This window comes from Anabrus simplex, chromosome 1 (genome assembly GCF_040414725.1).
Source record: "Anabrus simplex isolate iqAnaSimp1 chromosome 1, ASM4041472v1, whole genome shotgun sequence".
Taxonomy (NCBI): Eukaryota; Metazoa; Arthropoda; class Insecta; order Orthoptera; family Tettigoniidae; genus Anabrus; species Anabrus simplex.
Window position 1 is genome coordinate 1459064976 of NC_090265.1, and position 13935 is coordinate 1459078910.

Consider the following 13935-nt stretch of genomic DNA (forward strand, 5'->3'; position numbering starts at 1 on the left):
CATCTTGTACCGGGATTCAATGAGACAGCGGACTGATGCATGTACCAATGTTAAAGGATGCCGGTTTGAACATTTCATGTCAGAAAGAGTTCATACTACGTAAAGTTGTAGAAAATGAGTTGTAACACTGAAATAAATTTCCAGGCCCATGAAAAATGAAAATACACAGCCTGTTTCCAGTCATTCGACCAGGTCAGGAATGGAATGAATGAAGCCCCCGTCTAGCGGCGAGGATAGGATAGGAATTGTGCTGGCTGCCAAAGCCTGTCGCACTCCTCTGGGGCAATGATTAACAACTGATAGATGAAATGAAATGATGCTAGAGAGTGTTGCTGGAATGAAAGTTGACAAGAGAAACCGGAGTACCCAGAGGAAAACCTGTCTCGCCTCCGCTTTGTCCAGCACAAATCTCACATGGAGTGACCGGGATTTGAACAACGGAACCAAGGTGTGAGAGGCCGGCACGCTTCCGCCTGGGCCATGGAGGCTCGTTCCAGGCCTAGATCCATATAAAATATTACTATCTTCTTCTACGTGCAAGAAATGTGTCCTGAAAGTTTGGCCGTACGTAATTGTTACACTCTGTATAGACTCTAAGGCTATAGTGTGTTCTGCCCTAATGCAGATCTTCACAGAGCAGCTCTCCTTGCAGCCCTCTTCATTTCCATATTCACACAAATAGATTGATCATGACCAAGCCATATACGGGGGAATAATAATAATAATAATAATAATAATAATAACAACAACAACAACAATAATAATAATAATAATAACAGCGTGTGGCCTCCGGGGAGGCCAGTTATGCAGCTAGGACTATATATGTGCGAGGGCTGTTCTAACTCCTTTTCCAGTCTTTTTCAGCTTTGTAGTTACTGTAATTGATTTCTTCATGAGCACACATTTGTTTAAACAAATTATGATGATGCTTGTTGTTTTAAGGGGCCTAACATTGAAGGTCATCGGCCCCTAATGGAACAAGATGGACGACATGATATATGGTAGTTAAAATTTTAAAATGTATCCACTGACTAGAATTAAAAAAATGGTCATGAAGAAAAATGAGTATAAGATGAAAACAATCCATGGATCTAATTTGCAATGCCTTATTTTCTAATGAGAGAAAATACAGCAAACAAAGGAATAAGGCATTGCCTCATAGTACAGGTATATATACACAATTTACGTTAGACGTTAAAATAAGACATTAAAATATGCAACACAAACTAAAATGAAGTCAATGGGATAAAAGCGCAATTGACACAAAAACACTAGGACAAAGGACATCATTACACATGATAAAACACCACAATACCTCATAAAGCGGATGACGAGGTCTGCTGACTGCTCGTCATCTCGCAAGATAAAGGAGACTGTACTCGGGAGGTTAAGAGTACGACGCAGATCAACCAGGTTCATACACTCCATAAGGATGTGTACCACGGTAAGATGATCGCCACACGTACACACCAGAGGGGGTTCTCCTTTGAACAGATGGGAGTGAGTCAGGATACCATGGCCAATCCAAAGACCACATAATAAAACTGCTTCCCTCCGAGAGGCCCGAAGGGAAGTCCTCCATACCTTTGTAGTACCTTTAACCGCTCTCAGCTTATTTGGAAGAGGAGTGGCCTGCCACTCCATCTCCCAATGGGACATAACCAGATGTCTCAGCTGAGAGCGAATATCACTTGCTGGAACCTTGAAAGGCAACAGGGGCAGTGTTACTGCCTCCTTGGCAGCCTTATCTGCTAACTCGTTTCCCTCTACACCCATGTGGCTTGGGAGCCACAGAAACGTGATTCTGGTGCCGGCATCCGAACACCCGGCCAGCAGGTCCTCAAGGACTCAAGGAGTCAGTACACACAAGAAATTGTTGGCGCTCATCGGACAGTGCGTACCGCAGAGCTTCACAGATAGCATAGAGCTCTGCTGTGTACACACTACAGGTTTCCGGGAGAGCAAAAAGAAACCTATCAGTGCCGACAACGAACCCACAGCCCACTTTAGTGTCTGTTCTCGAGCCATCCATGTAAATGACGACTGAACCTGGATACCGGCCAACAACGGACAGAAAGAGCCTCCGATAAATCAAAGGTTCCGTGTCTTCCTTCCGGCCAGTGTGCAGATCCAGGATTATTTCAGGACGTCGTAGTACCCATGGAGGTACCCCACTTGGTTGTCTGACAAGGCAAGGAATGGAAGGTACGTGAAACAATCTGTGACTGCTATCCAAGCTTATTCCAACCGGCCGCGTTGCTTGAGGACAAGCAGCGTATAGCAAACTGTTGCCATTGTTGAATACGCAAGGGTAGCTTGGATGAAGTGGCATCTGTCGCAACTTTGCAGCATATGAAAGGAGCATTTGCTGGCGCCTCAGCTGTAATGGCGGCACACCAGACTCAACATTCCATCTAAATAATAAGGAAGCCCATAGGAAGCTACATGTGACTTTCGACGGAACCGAAGTACCGCATAACTACAATCCCAAATATCTAGGAATCACTCTGGATCGGTCCTTGACATTCAAACAACAGTGCATCACGTTATCTAAGAAACTTGGCTCCAGAGTGAATCTACTCCGCAAGATTGCCGGAAGTAGCTGGGGTGCGGACGCCAATACCCTACGCACTGCTGCACTCGCTCTTGTGTATTCTGCTGGTGAATACTGTGCTCCTGTATGGCAAAACAGCATTCACACAACAAAGATTGATGTCCAGCTTAATGAAGCCATGAGAGTGATCACTGGTACTGTCAGATCTACTCCCATTCAGTGGTTACCTGTCTTAGCTAATATTGCCCCGCCAGATCTAAGGAGGAAAGCAGCTAGGGTAAACTTGATCAAGAAGATCTCTTCTCATAAGAACTCTCCCTTGTACGATGCCCTACAACACCCACCAACAACTCGTCTGAAATCACGCAAACCACCCTGGACTGATTTTAAAAGTATCAGCTCTTTCGACATGACCTCTGAGTGGCGACAGCGGTGGCATGAACATCCACCCAACAACGCTCACTTGGTTCAAGATCCAACAAAGAAGGTTGAAGGATTCCAACTGCCACGTCAAACCTGGTCGAAGCTGAACCGAATTAGGACGGGTCAAGGGAGGTGTGGCTACATGTTGAAGAAATGGGATTTCCGTTCGTCTGCTGACTGCGACTGTGGAGCGGAGGAGCAGACAATGGAACACATCGTTAAGGAGTGCCCACTTCGAGCATTTAATGGTGATCTGAGGCTTCTACATCAAGTGACTCCGAGTGCTCTGGACTGGTTGTCAAATTTGGACATTTCCATTTGATATTTTTTTTTTGTGTACTTGTAAACCCATACGATATATATATATATATATATATATATATATATATATATATATATATATACCAGACTCAGCGAGCAGACTAGCAACGGGGCTTTTACGAAAAGCTCCCGTCGCCAACCTAACCCTGCTGTGGTGGATGCTGTTCAGCTTCGCAAGGACGCATGGTCTTACTGAGCCATATGCTGCACTGCCGTAGTCTAACTGGGATAAAATATGTGCCCTACAGAATCGTATAAGCACCGTGCGGTCAGCACCCCAATTAATGCTGCTAAGAAACTTCATGATATTCAGCTTCCTAGTGCATTGCACTTTTAACTGCCGCATGTGAGGCTCCCATGATAATTTACTATCAAAAAGGAGCCCAAGAAATCGGTAAGTGTCAACTACGGGAAGAGCAACATTTCCTAGATAAAGTTCAGGAGGAGGGTGAAGAGTATGTTGACAACAAAAGTGGACAACAGAGGTCTTTGCGGTGGAAAACCGAAAGCCATGTTCTAAGGTCCACTGCTCCACTCTCCTAATAGCTTGCTGTAATTGTCGCTCTGTGACTGCCATACTGCGCGAACTATAGTACAGAGCAAAATCTTCAATATATAGCAACGGTATTACTGCTTAACCAGCAGCAGCGACAATACCATTTATGGCAATCACGAACAGACACTAAGAACAGATCCCTGTGGGACTCCATGTTCCTGAACGTGGTATTGCGAATATGTCCTCCCTACTCGGACATGGAATAGACGGAGGGACAAAAAAATTTGCAATAAATACCGGCAAGTTACCTCGGAATCTCCACTGATGCAGGACTGAAAGGATACCATATCGCCATGTGGTGTCGCACGCCTTCTCTAAGTCAAAGAAAACAGCTACTAATTGCTGTTTGTGGAGAAACGCATCCTGGATAGAGCTCTCCAGGCGTACCAAGTGGTCAGTGGTCGATCAAGCGACTCGAAAACCACATTGGTACTCGGACAAGAGTCCTTGTTTCTCCAGACACCACACAAGATGGCGATTTACCATCCTCTCAAATAGCTTACACAGGCAGTTTGCAAGACAAATCGGTCTGTAACTTCCTGCATACTTAGGATCTCTGTAAGGCTTAAGGACAGGAATGACTATGCCCTCTCGCTAGTGAGACGGAAAATCACCCTCTATCCAGATTCGGTTGAACACACGAAGGAGATATAGTAGACTCATCTCTAAGGTGTTTCAACATCTGGTTATGGATGTTGTCTGGTCCAGGAGAAGTGTCCTTGCAAAGCGCTAACGCGCTGCGGAGTTCCCACTCCGTAAAGGGCACGTTGTAGTGCTTTGAAGCTTGAGTGGCAAAACTAAGGTGATGACGTTCTGCCTCCTGCTTCAGAGCGAGGAAATCACGATGGTAATTCCCGGAGCCAGATATATCCGCGAAATGACTAGCTAGATGGTTAGCAAACGAGAGTGGTTCATTGACGACACTGCCTGCAATGGAAATTCCCGGTACAGAGGATGATCCTTGGATACCTGAAATACGTCGAAGTTTAGTCCACAGTTGAGATGATAGAGTTTGTGACATCATAGACGACACATATCTCTCCCACGAAACTTTCTTACTTTGGCGAATAAGAACCCGTGCCTTACTGCGGAGTTTCTTAAATGTTACCAAGTTGACCACAGTAGGCTGCTTATAATAACGTTTATGGGCTTGACGGCATTCTTTGATAGCTGCTGCAATTTCTTCGTTCCACCAAGGAATGAGTTTTTGGCGAGGAGGCCCTGAGAAGGAAGGAATGAACTCCTCAACAGCAGCAAGGATAACTTGTGTTATATAAGTTATTTCGCCGTCTTTGGTCCGCGTGGAATCGGCGTTAAAGACAGCAAGTGATGTGAACTTTGGCCAATCAGCATGTTTCCATCGAGGGGGAGCCTCGACGGATTTTTGCTTCATCAAAGTAAGGATGATGGGAAAATGTCACAAAGATTGTCGTGTGTATTCCACCAAAACAGCGGAACCAATGTTCGGCTGCATAGACTTACGTCTATACGAGAATATGTGCCGTAACATACATGAAAGTGAGTTTGTTCCTCTGTGTTCAAAATACATAAATCCAGCTCTGTTACTAATGTTTCCAGCTCTCTTCTCCGGGGGCAAGGCGTCTCAGAGCCCAATATGGGGTGATGGCCGTTAAAATCGCCCAATAAGAGGAAGGTAGGTGGAAGCTGATCTATAAAATCAGTGACATTTATGTTAAGAGGCTGGGCTGGTGGAAAATAAACATTACACACTGTTGCTATGACAGGCAGTGGAACGCAAACAGCTACAGTCTGGTGACGAGGTGATGCATGCCTTGAATTTCTTCGACGTAGTCCGGGGGCGGGGTTTCTTCCTACGAGGGGAGCGTGCAGGTTTTCTAGGAGGAAGACCCACCAGCACAGAATCAGGCCCTCCAGGTGGAGGGCGTGAGGACCCATTTGTAGGAGATGTGGAAGAATGCCTGGTAAGGGCGCTCTTCTTCCCCGCTGGCGAATCTTGTTTAGACGGGCTGGGAGATGACTTCTCAGCCCTGACTTAGGGCGGCTTTCGCCGATTTCGTGAGGAGACGTTGTCTTCTTCCCCTTCTGTGCCGGCGTAGGTTTCGTAGCCGGCACAGGCTTATTGGTGGTCGAAGGCCGGGATGGACCCGCCTTCGAGCTCGTTCTCTTTGCGGTGTTGCTCACAGGAGCAATTGCCGCCTTGGGCGCAGCGATCTTCTGGAAAGGTGTTCCAGTTGAAAATGAGGAACCTGGAAGAGACTGTGCTATCATGCTGAAGTCTAGTATCTTGGCCGGTGCATTCAGAGAATTAAATTTACAGTGCACTTCCTGGTAGGAAAGACCATCCAGTGTTTTGATCTCCTGGATCTTCTTCTCACTCAGATAGGTAGGACAGTTCCAATCCCGAGGAGAATGAAGACCAGAGCAGTTATTGCACTTGTACGGAGGTGAGCACTCCTCCGCGCTGTCAGCTACTCTCGCACATGTACCACACACAGACTGATTCAAACAATGAGATACCATGTGTCCGAATCTCTGGCATTGATGGCACCGCATAGGAGGCGGGATGTACGGCCTCACATCGCACCGATAGGTTGTAAACCTTGACTTTCTCTGGCATCACTGACAATTTGAAGGAGACTATGAACTCATCCATAGCAACGTCTTCACCGTTGACTTTGCACGTAATGCACCGGATGCGTGTCATGCCACGGTGCTTCATGTCTTCCATCAATTCATCGTCAGTGTTCAGAATAAGATCACGGTGGAAAATAACTCCAAAAACCAGATTCAAAGTTTTGTGCTCTTCTACTTTGACGGGGATGTCACCAAAGTGGTCGCACTTAAGCAACTGATCGGCTTGGAGTGCAGTGCTCGTCTTCAGAAGCAAACCACCATTGCGCATTTTCTTTAGATCCTCAAGTTCACCGTATACACCTTTGATGTGTCGACTGAAAAGTATCGATTTAACCAGCTTGAAATCTTGCCCATCGGTTCTGGTAGCAACCAGGAACCTAGGGAAGCTGGAACCCAGACGAATACGCTGTGGTTATTCCCAAGGGGTTGCCCCCCTTAGGGAAACAAAAGTTAAAGACTTGGGTAGCAAACTACCCGAGGTGGCAGGCGGAAGTTATTTCGTCGCCATGCCCGAAATCATCCTCCCCGAATGCCACCCACTCCGATCAGGGGTCTCTGTAGCCGAACCAAGCAGCCAAGGCAATACCTACCTGGTCATAGCCGGTACTGCCTGGGGTCCAATGTTGGACGATGCCTAATACGGGAGGACTGAGGCAATGAGTACTAGGGCTCCCTTCCTCCAGTCACCTACAATAGCATGTACAGAGCACTAAATATAGGTAAAAATAAACAAAAATAATTAAAAAGAATATGTCCTGGCATTCGGCTGTGCGGGGACCTGTGTTGTCAGGCGGATACTACTGCCCGGGTACATGACACTCCCACCCGCCGCTTCCTGGGCAGTGTTGCCAACTTATATTTTCAAGATCCACTAAATACTACTGAAAATCCGCTAAAATTCTGCAAAGAAATCCGACCTCAAATAATGAGCAATAAAAATGAGCAATAATAATAATAATAATAATAATAATAATAATAATAATAATAATAATAATAATAATAATAATAATAATAATGGTTTCCCATTTTCACACCAGGCAAATGCTGGGGTTGTACCTTAATTAAGGCCACGGCCGCTTCCTTCCCACTCCTAGCCCTTTCCTGTCCCATCGTCGCCATAAGACCTATCTGTGTCGGTGCGACGTAAAGCAACTAGCAAAAAAAAAAAAAAAAAAAAAAATTATAATAAAAAAAGTACCACAACAGGATGTAAATGGATCAGAGAAGTAAGAGAGGATCTGAAGGAAATAGGCCTTACAACAGAAGACACCAAAAATAAGATAAAATTGAATACAAAACTCAAGAATACAAACCTCCGCTTTACCCTTACACAAAACAAACCAACAACACGCACATTTTCAACTGAGGAAAGGGCACGAAGATCGGAGCGTCTGAAGAAGTACTGGGAGGACCGCAAAGCCCGAACAATCCCTTCAAAGAGACCTGAACGACGGACTGACTAAAGTGATCCTATGTGGTCATAAAAGAAGAAGAAGAAGAAAAAAAAAAAAAGTAAATGTCTGCACTCACGTGATCTGTGAGTTTCACTGGGGTTAATCCCCTGCCCGGGAGCCGGTGAGCTAAAACTTACAGGCGTTTTAGTGCCGGGTGAAAACTAGGTGAATCCCCTACCTCAGGGTCCATAGTGGTCCATGCACAGAACAGGCCAGTTCATTCAACGGTTTTCCTTCATAGCATAAATATAAATGCTACTCTCTCACAGTTTCATTATATGTCGTCATTCGTCAACTAAGACATAAGTACCCTTTCATACGCGTTATAAATTTGACACCATGATGGCGTAACATCAAATCCAAATAACATGTTTTCCTTATGTGACTGCTAGCTCCTGACAAGAAATACGGAATAGCTGGGAGAAAGACTGGAGTACAACTTTTTTTAAAAAAGTGAAATGGTTAAAACACCAAATTCCGCTACAATAAATCTAGAATTCCGCCAAAAAATCCGCTGTCCGCTAAATTATACATTTCTCCGCCGAAAGTCTTCTAATTCCGCCAAATTTAGCGGAAAATCCGCTAAGTTGGCAACACTGTTCCTGGATGGTTACTGACACGGGCTTTCGAGCGTAGTCGCACACGAAGGAGCTCCATCGCCGAGCAGCACACACATCAAAAATTTTGAAATGGTCTATAACTGACCCTCAAAAAAATAATAAAATAAAGTAAAATAAAAAATAAAGAGGGGATCATGGCCACATGACCCTTTTAGTCGCCTTCTACAACAGGCAGGGATTACCTGTGGATGTATTCAGCCTCTCCCATCCACAGGAGGTCCAACACGTTATACCAAACTGCAATCCATGTCCGCGCCTAGGTTACCCCTTTTAGTCATCTCTTACGACAGCCAGGGGATACCGCGGGTGTATTCTACATGTGCGTCCCCCACCCGCAGGGGGTTGTTTAAACAAAGATAAGACAATACGATCATGAATAAAAGTGAGAAAATATTTTTAGTGTATGTCATTTTCAGTCAGTACAAACTACATTCAAATGAAAATAAAGTATAATTTTTCTGACTAGACAGGATATATATTTATGTGGTAACCAACTCTTCCTAATGTCTCAAGTACTCTGGGATACACAAGAGACAGATTAAAGAAATTATTTAATTCTGAGGATACCACAGATTTGTATATTTAAAATGGTTGCAACAGTTCAATTAAAACTTATAATTATATTCAGGAAAATGCTCAGAAATCATTATTCTTGAATTCATTGATTTTAGGCATTCCCCTCCATGAAAGCAGACATGGGAAGGATCCACATAATTTGTGTACGGTAGTTATTGTCATCAAACTATTTTTCTCAGATAAAAAAAAAAAAAGTTCAACATTCAAACTTCTGATTGGATTAAACAAGAAAAGATACTCAAAAATACTCTACATAATTAATTTACAATATAATCCATTTTACAACTATAACATACCAATGCCAAATAATTCTGTGTAAGCTTACAGATGTAGGTCAATGTGTTACATGAATTATTTTAGATACTAAATGTCAAGCAATACTACACTATATTTTGCTATGCATTTCACCTAAGGAGTATATGAGCACAGCAAGCTATTTCAGTCCCAGTAAAACTCTTCCAAGAGTGCAGGCCAAAACTACTTCCACCGGGCGAGTTGGCCGTGCGTGTAGAGGCGCGCGGCTGTGAGCTTGCATCCGGGAGATAGTAGGTTCGAATCCCACTATCGGCAGCCCTGAAAATGGTTTTCCGTGGTTTCCCATTTTCACACCAGGCAAATGCTGGGGCTGTACCTTAATTAAGGCCACGGCCGCTTCCTTCCAACTCCTAGGCCTTTCCTATCCCATCGTCGCCATAAGACCTATCTGTGTCGGTGCGACGTAAAGCCCCTAGCAAAAAAAAAAACTACTTCCCAGAATTATTCAGTAACAAGCTTCACGTTAACTACCTACGTTATACATGCTTCAAATGGTCTACAAAGGAAAGTTAAATAAAATAATGCATTCATACAATAGATGAAGAGTTTCCTATGTTCAGACTAACGTAATGGAGCTATATATTTTACTACATCTCTCAAGGGACAGATAACCTTAAATTGCATGTCCCCAAAACCTTCTATTTATCTCAGCGGGCAGTGTGTCCCATCAAATCACGGATCAAAATGTGCACAAGCACTGATAATTTTTTCATGTGATCATAACCTTCAAACGTAATCGAACGATGTACGAGCATCCCACGTTATATTCTAATCTCAATGAACATAACCTGTACCGGCACCTTCATGTGCGACCAGACTTTGACGAGAATATTCACTGACATCAATTAATTCAGGTAGGTTTGGCTTCACATCTACATACTTAAACAGTATACACAAAAATACAGTGGATCTTGAAATTATCTCGGAGCAAAAGAGAATCCCTCAAAACAAGGTGGTATTATGATTACTTACCACATCGATGAAAGAAGGGGTAACAACAAATCAGCATATTTCTATTACAATCAAAATTAAGTTTAGAATCTCTAAAATCATTTCGGAAAACACAAAAGTGTCTAATGACACCTCTGAAATAATACCACTAAATGAAAAGTCTCAATTCCACACCTAGAACCGCGTTAGATTGATAGGTCGAACCATGCTGTCAAAGACAGGATTTAATCCAGCGATTACGTTCGAAACATACCTAGGTATGTATCACTTAAGCCCACTAATGTGGAGCAGTACAGTCACTGAACCATCAGAAATACTTAAAAATGAATGTGCATTTCCATAACACACCAAATTGCATTTACCTCTGCGCATTTATGACACCGGCGCCTTCATTTGTTATCTGCTTGCGGCTTCGAGCATACAAATACATAGAGGGGGCGCTGCCAGCAGAACGTGGCGCCAAGATACAAATCAGCTGATGTTGGGCACGTATCGTAAATTGCGCGGGCCATCGGTGTAAGCGGGGAGATTTCAAGGATTCATTGTCGACAAACCGGACCTTTTCTATGCAATTTTGATGTGTTACAAACATAAAAAACACGCATTTTCGTTTATATGATAAGTGAATTACACCAGTCTGAAAGAATATAGCAAAAATAGTCACTTCTTGCTCTGCTTATAATTGCAGTCAGAGATTTGAAAAGAGAGGTAAGATATCTTTTCACGGGTAACGATTAAAATCTGTAACTGAAAAGACACTGTCTTGATTTCGTACAGTATCTAGGCTGCCAGGGAAAACGAGTATAAGTCAGAAAATGAGTTGTACTCTTCTCCCATACATAGATATTAACATGTTTACTTGTACCGTTGGGACCAAATGAAATATTAGGCCTTGGTACATATAGTTTAGTTATGACTTATAACTACATCGTGGACATATCTTACTTTGAACTTTTTTGACATAATCGTTTTACTTGGTAGCCTAAATTTATTTCTGGACCTCACAGCACAGTCGTAAGTCGAGCACCCTGACTACGCGGCTGAGCCGGATTTCCGGACATAGAAAGTTCTAATTCCGGTGCTGACTGGCCATCCTTAGAGTAGTGGTTTTCCAATACTCCTTCCAGGAAAATACCAGGATGGTACCTTGTTTAAAGCCCCCCCCCCCAACCTACCTGAATCCTAGACCTTAAAAACTAGTTACACACACTAGGTTATCAGACAAATTCAACAAACACCTGAGGATGAGGGGATGATGGCCAATATGTCCCAAGCCACTCAAATGAAGTAACATCATCATTTATTTAATGTAAGGTATAAATGTTTGGGGAGGGGGAATAACATTGGGTTATTGTGGGATACATTGCTGGATATCACCCTCTAAGCATAACTGATGTTATTAACTTATTTCAGTTTCCCTTCAGACCCCAAATTGCTGAAGAAATGGGTCATGAATATGAACACAGAGGGTTTTCAACCATCAAAATTTAGTAAACTTTGTTCAAAGCATTTTGAACCTAGCTGCTTCGACAAAGAGAGGTTTGGCCATCCATTTCCTCTGAAAGGATCAGTTCCAACTGTTTTTGAATTTCCAGAACACCTGAACAAACATTCCAGGCATCGTAAGCCACCTAAAAGTTGAAACACCCCTTGCACTTCATCTTCACTTCCAGTAATTGAAAGTAATGATAACTGAGCAGCATGCTCCATCCACTGAAAACATTCCCAATACTAGTTCTAACATTCCTGGCAAATCTAAAAAAAGAAAGTATTACATTGGTGATTTTGAAGCAAGTGACATGAATTCCCCCAAAAAGGCAAAGAGATGTCTCTTCAATGCACACAGCACAATTTGTTCTCAAAACCTACTGAAACTAAAAACAAGAATTAAGAAAATAAATAATTATTTAAATTCATTGGTGGCTCATTTACAGAAGGAACTAATGATAAATGAAAATGCTGCAGCAATGTTAAAATTCAGTAAAACTCTTTTATATTCACTACATTTGTTTATTTTTCCAGATGTGTGCCACATGCTGAAATTGGTGAGGAATTCTTTGGCTTCTTTTGGCACAATTTTTAACAGTGAAGGTAATGCCATAAAATGGACATATGTAGAAAAACTAGTGGAAATACACCTAGAAGAGGGATTAACACTTGCTACTAAGATTCGTACCTAAGTGCCATATTAATTGGGAATCGGAAAAGATGAAAGTCAAATTAGCAGCCCAAACTTTGAGTAACAGTGTGGTTCAGTTACTCAGGTATTTGAAAAATTCAGGGTATGATTTATTTGAAGACTGTGAAGCTACAGCTGAATTTGTAGACATTTTTAATAACATATGACAGTTTGAACAGCAGGAATATATTACAAAAGGGATTTAAGTGTGCATTCTCTCCCAAAACAGAGGTTTTTATAAAGGATTTCCTCAGCAAGGCAGAATCATACATCATGCAGCTATTAAAATCAAGTTCGTTAGACTCTTCTGTTCTTCACTCAAGGAAGAAGACTGGATTTCTTGGATTTTTGGTGTGCATTACAAGTTGCCTTGGCCTCTATAAGTATTTAGTCCTCAGTGAGCAGCATAAATTGAAATACCTGTTATTGTACAAATTCAGTCAGGACCACTTGGAGGTATTGTTCTCTGCCATTAGAAGGAGAGGTGGTGAAATCAATAACCCTACTGCTGCTCAGTTTAAAGCTGCGTACCAAAGATTGCTGGTTCGCCAAGAGGTTAAAGGAGCAGATTCAAACAACTGCATTGCCTTGGATCAAATTAATATATCTAGCTCCGAGCCCAGTTCAGATTTACAGTGTCATGCAATTCTCGCAGTATCACAGGATAGGGTTGCAGATATCCCACTAATTCCAGGTTTTGATCATGACTACTGTACTCATCCAGCATTTGAACAGTTGTCCCCATATGTGAGTGATATGACATACCGGTATATTGCTGGATTTGAAAGTGCACTCAGAAATATAAATGTACTAAGGAGCAAAGAAGTTTGTTGAGGTCAGTGAATGGAACCTTGTTTTATTATATAAAGGACCATTTACTTGAGCAAGAACTTGCACAGAGCCATGAAATTGACTTGGTTAAGTTAATTGTGAAGTGTTATGTCAATTCCAGAATGCAACATGAATGTGCTAAGGAAGAAGAGAAAAGATACAGGAAAAAAAGTAAGAAGTGTATTGAACAAATAGATATTGTTCAATCATCAGTGATTTAGGACAGTATTGTGAAGACATGCAGTTCTGTGGTTGTCAAAACATTCCTGATCAGCAGCCTGGAGAAGAATGGTGAATAACTTACATGTAAATATTTGTTTCCTGTGTTCTATCATCCATTTGGGTATTAACTGTCTGCAGCTGTTTTGGTGACTTGTAGCCTACCTGACTTCCTGTCTTTCATCATATTGTACATTTTAAGGATAGTTTTGTGAATGTTACATCTCATTAGGCCTAACTAACTCAGTTATAGTTTGATATAGCCTGAGTATTTAGAACAGCTGAACAACATTTGGTGTGTGTGTGTGTGTGTGTGTGTG

At 42.5% G+C, this 13935-nt stretch overlaps 1 protein-coding gene across 4 annotated transcripts in view; it reads right to left on the reverse strand.

Moving 5' to 3' along the window:
* The window catches only part of LOC136858420 (importin-11), a 403457-nt gene extending 392660 nt beyond the window's left edge, over positions 1 to 10797 (reverse strand). Inside the window, exon 1 of one of the 4 annotated variants that reach the window (XM_067137950.2) lies at positions 10749 to 10797. The gene's annotated coding sequence lies outside the window, so the exon portion shown is untranslated. Of the gene's footprint in view, positions 1 to 10407 lie in introns of all 4 variants that reach the window. The other 3 variants (XM_067137948.2, XM_067137949.2, XM_067137947.2) reach the window with 3 other exon arrangements.
* Between the last annotated feature and the right edge of the window lie 3138 nt (positions 10798 to 13935).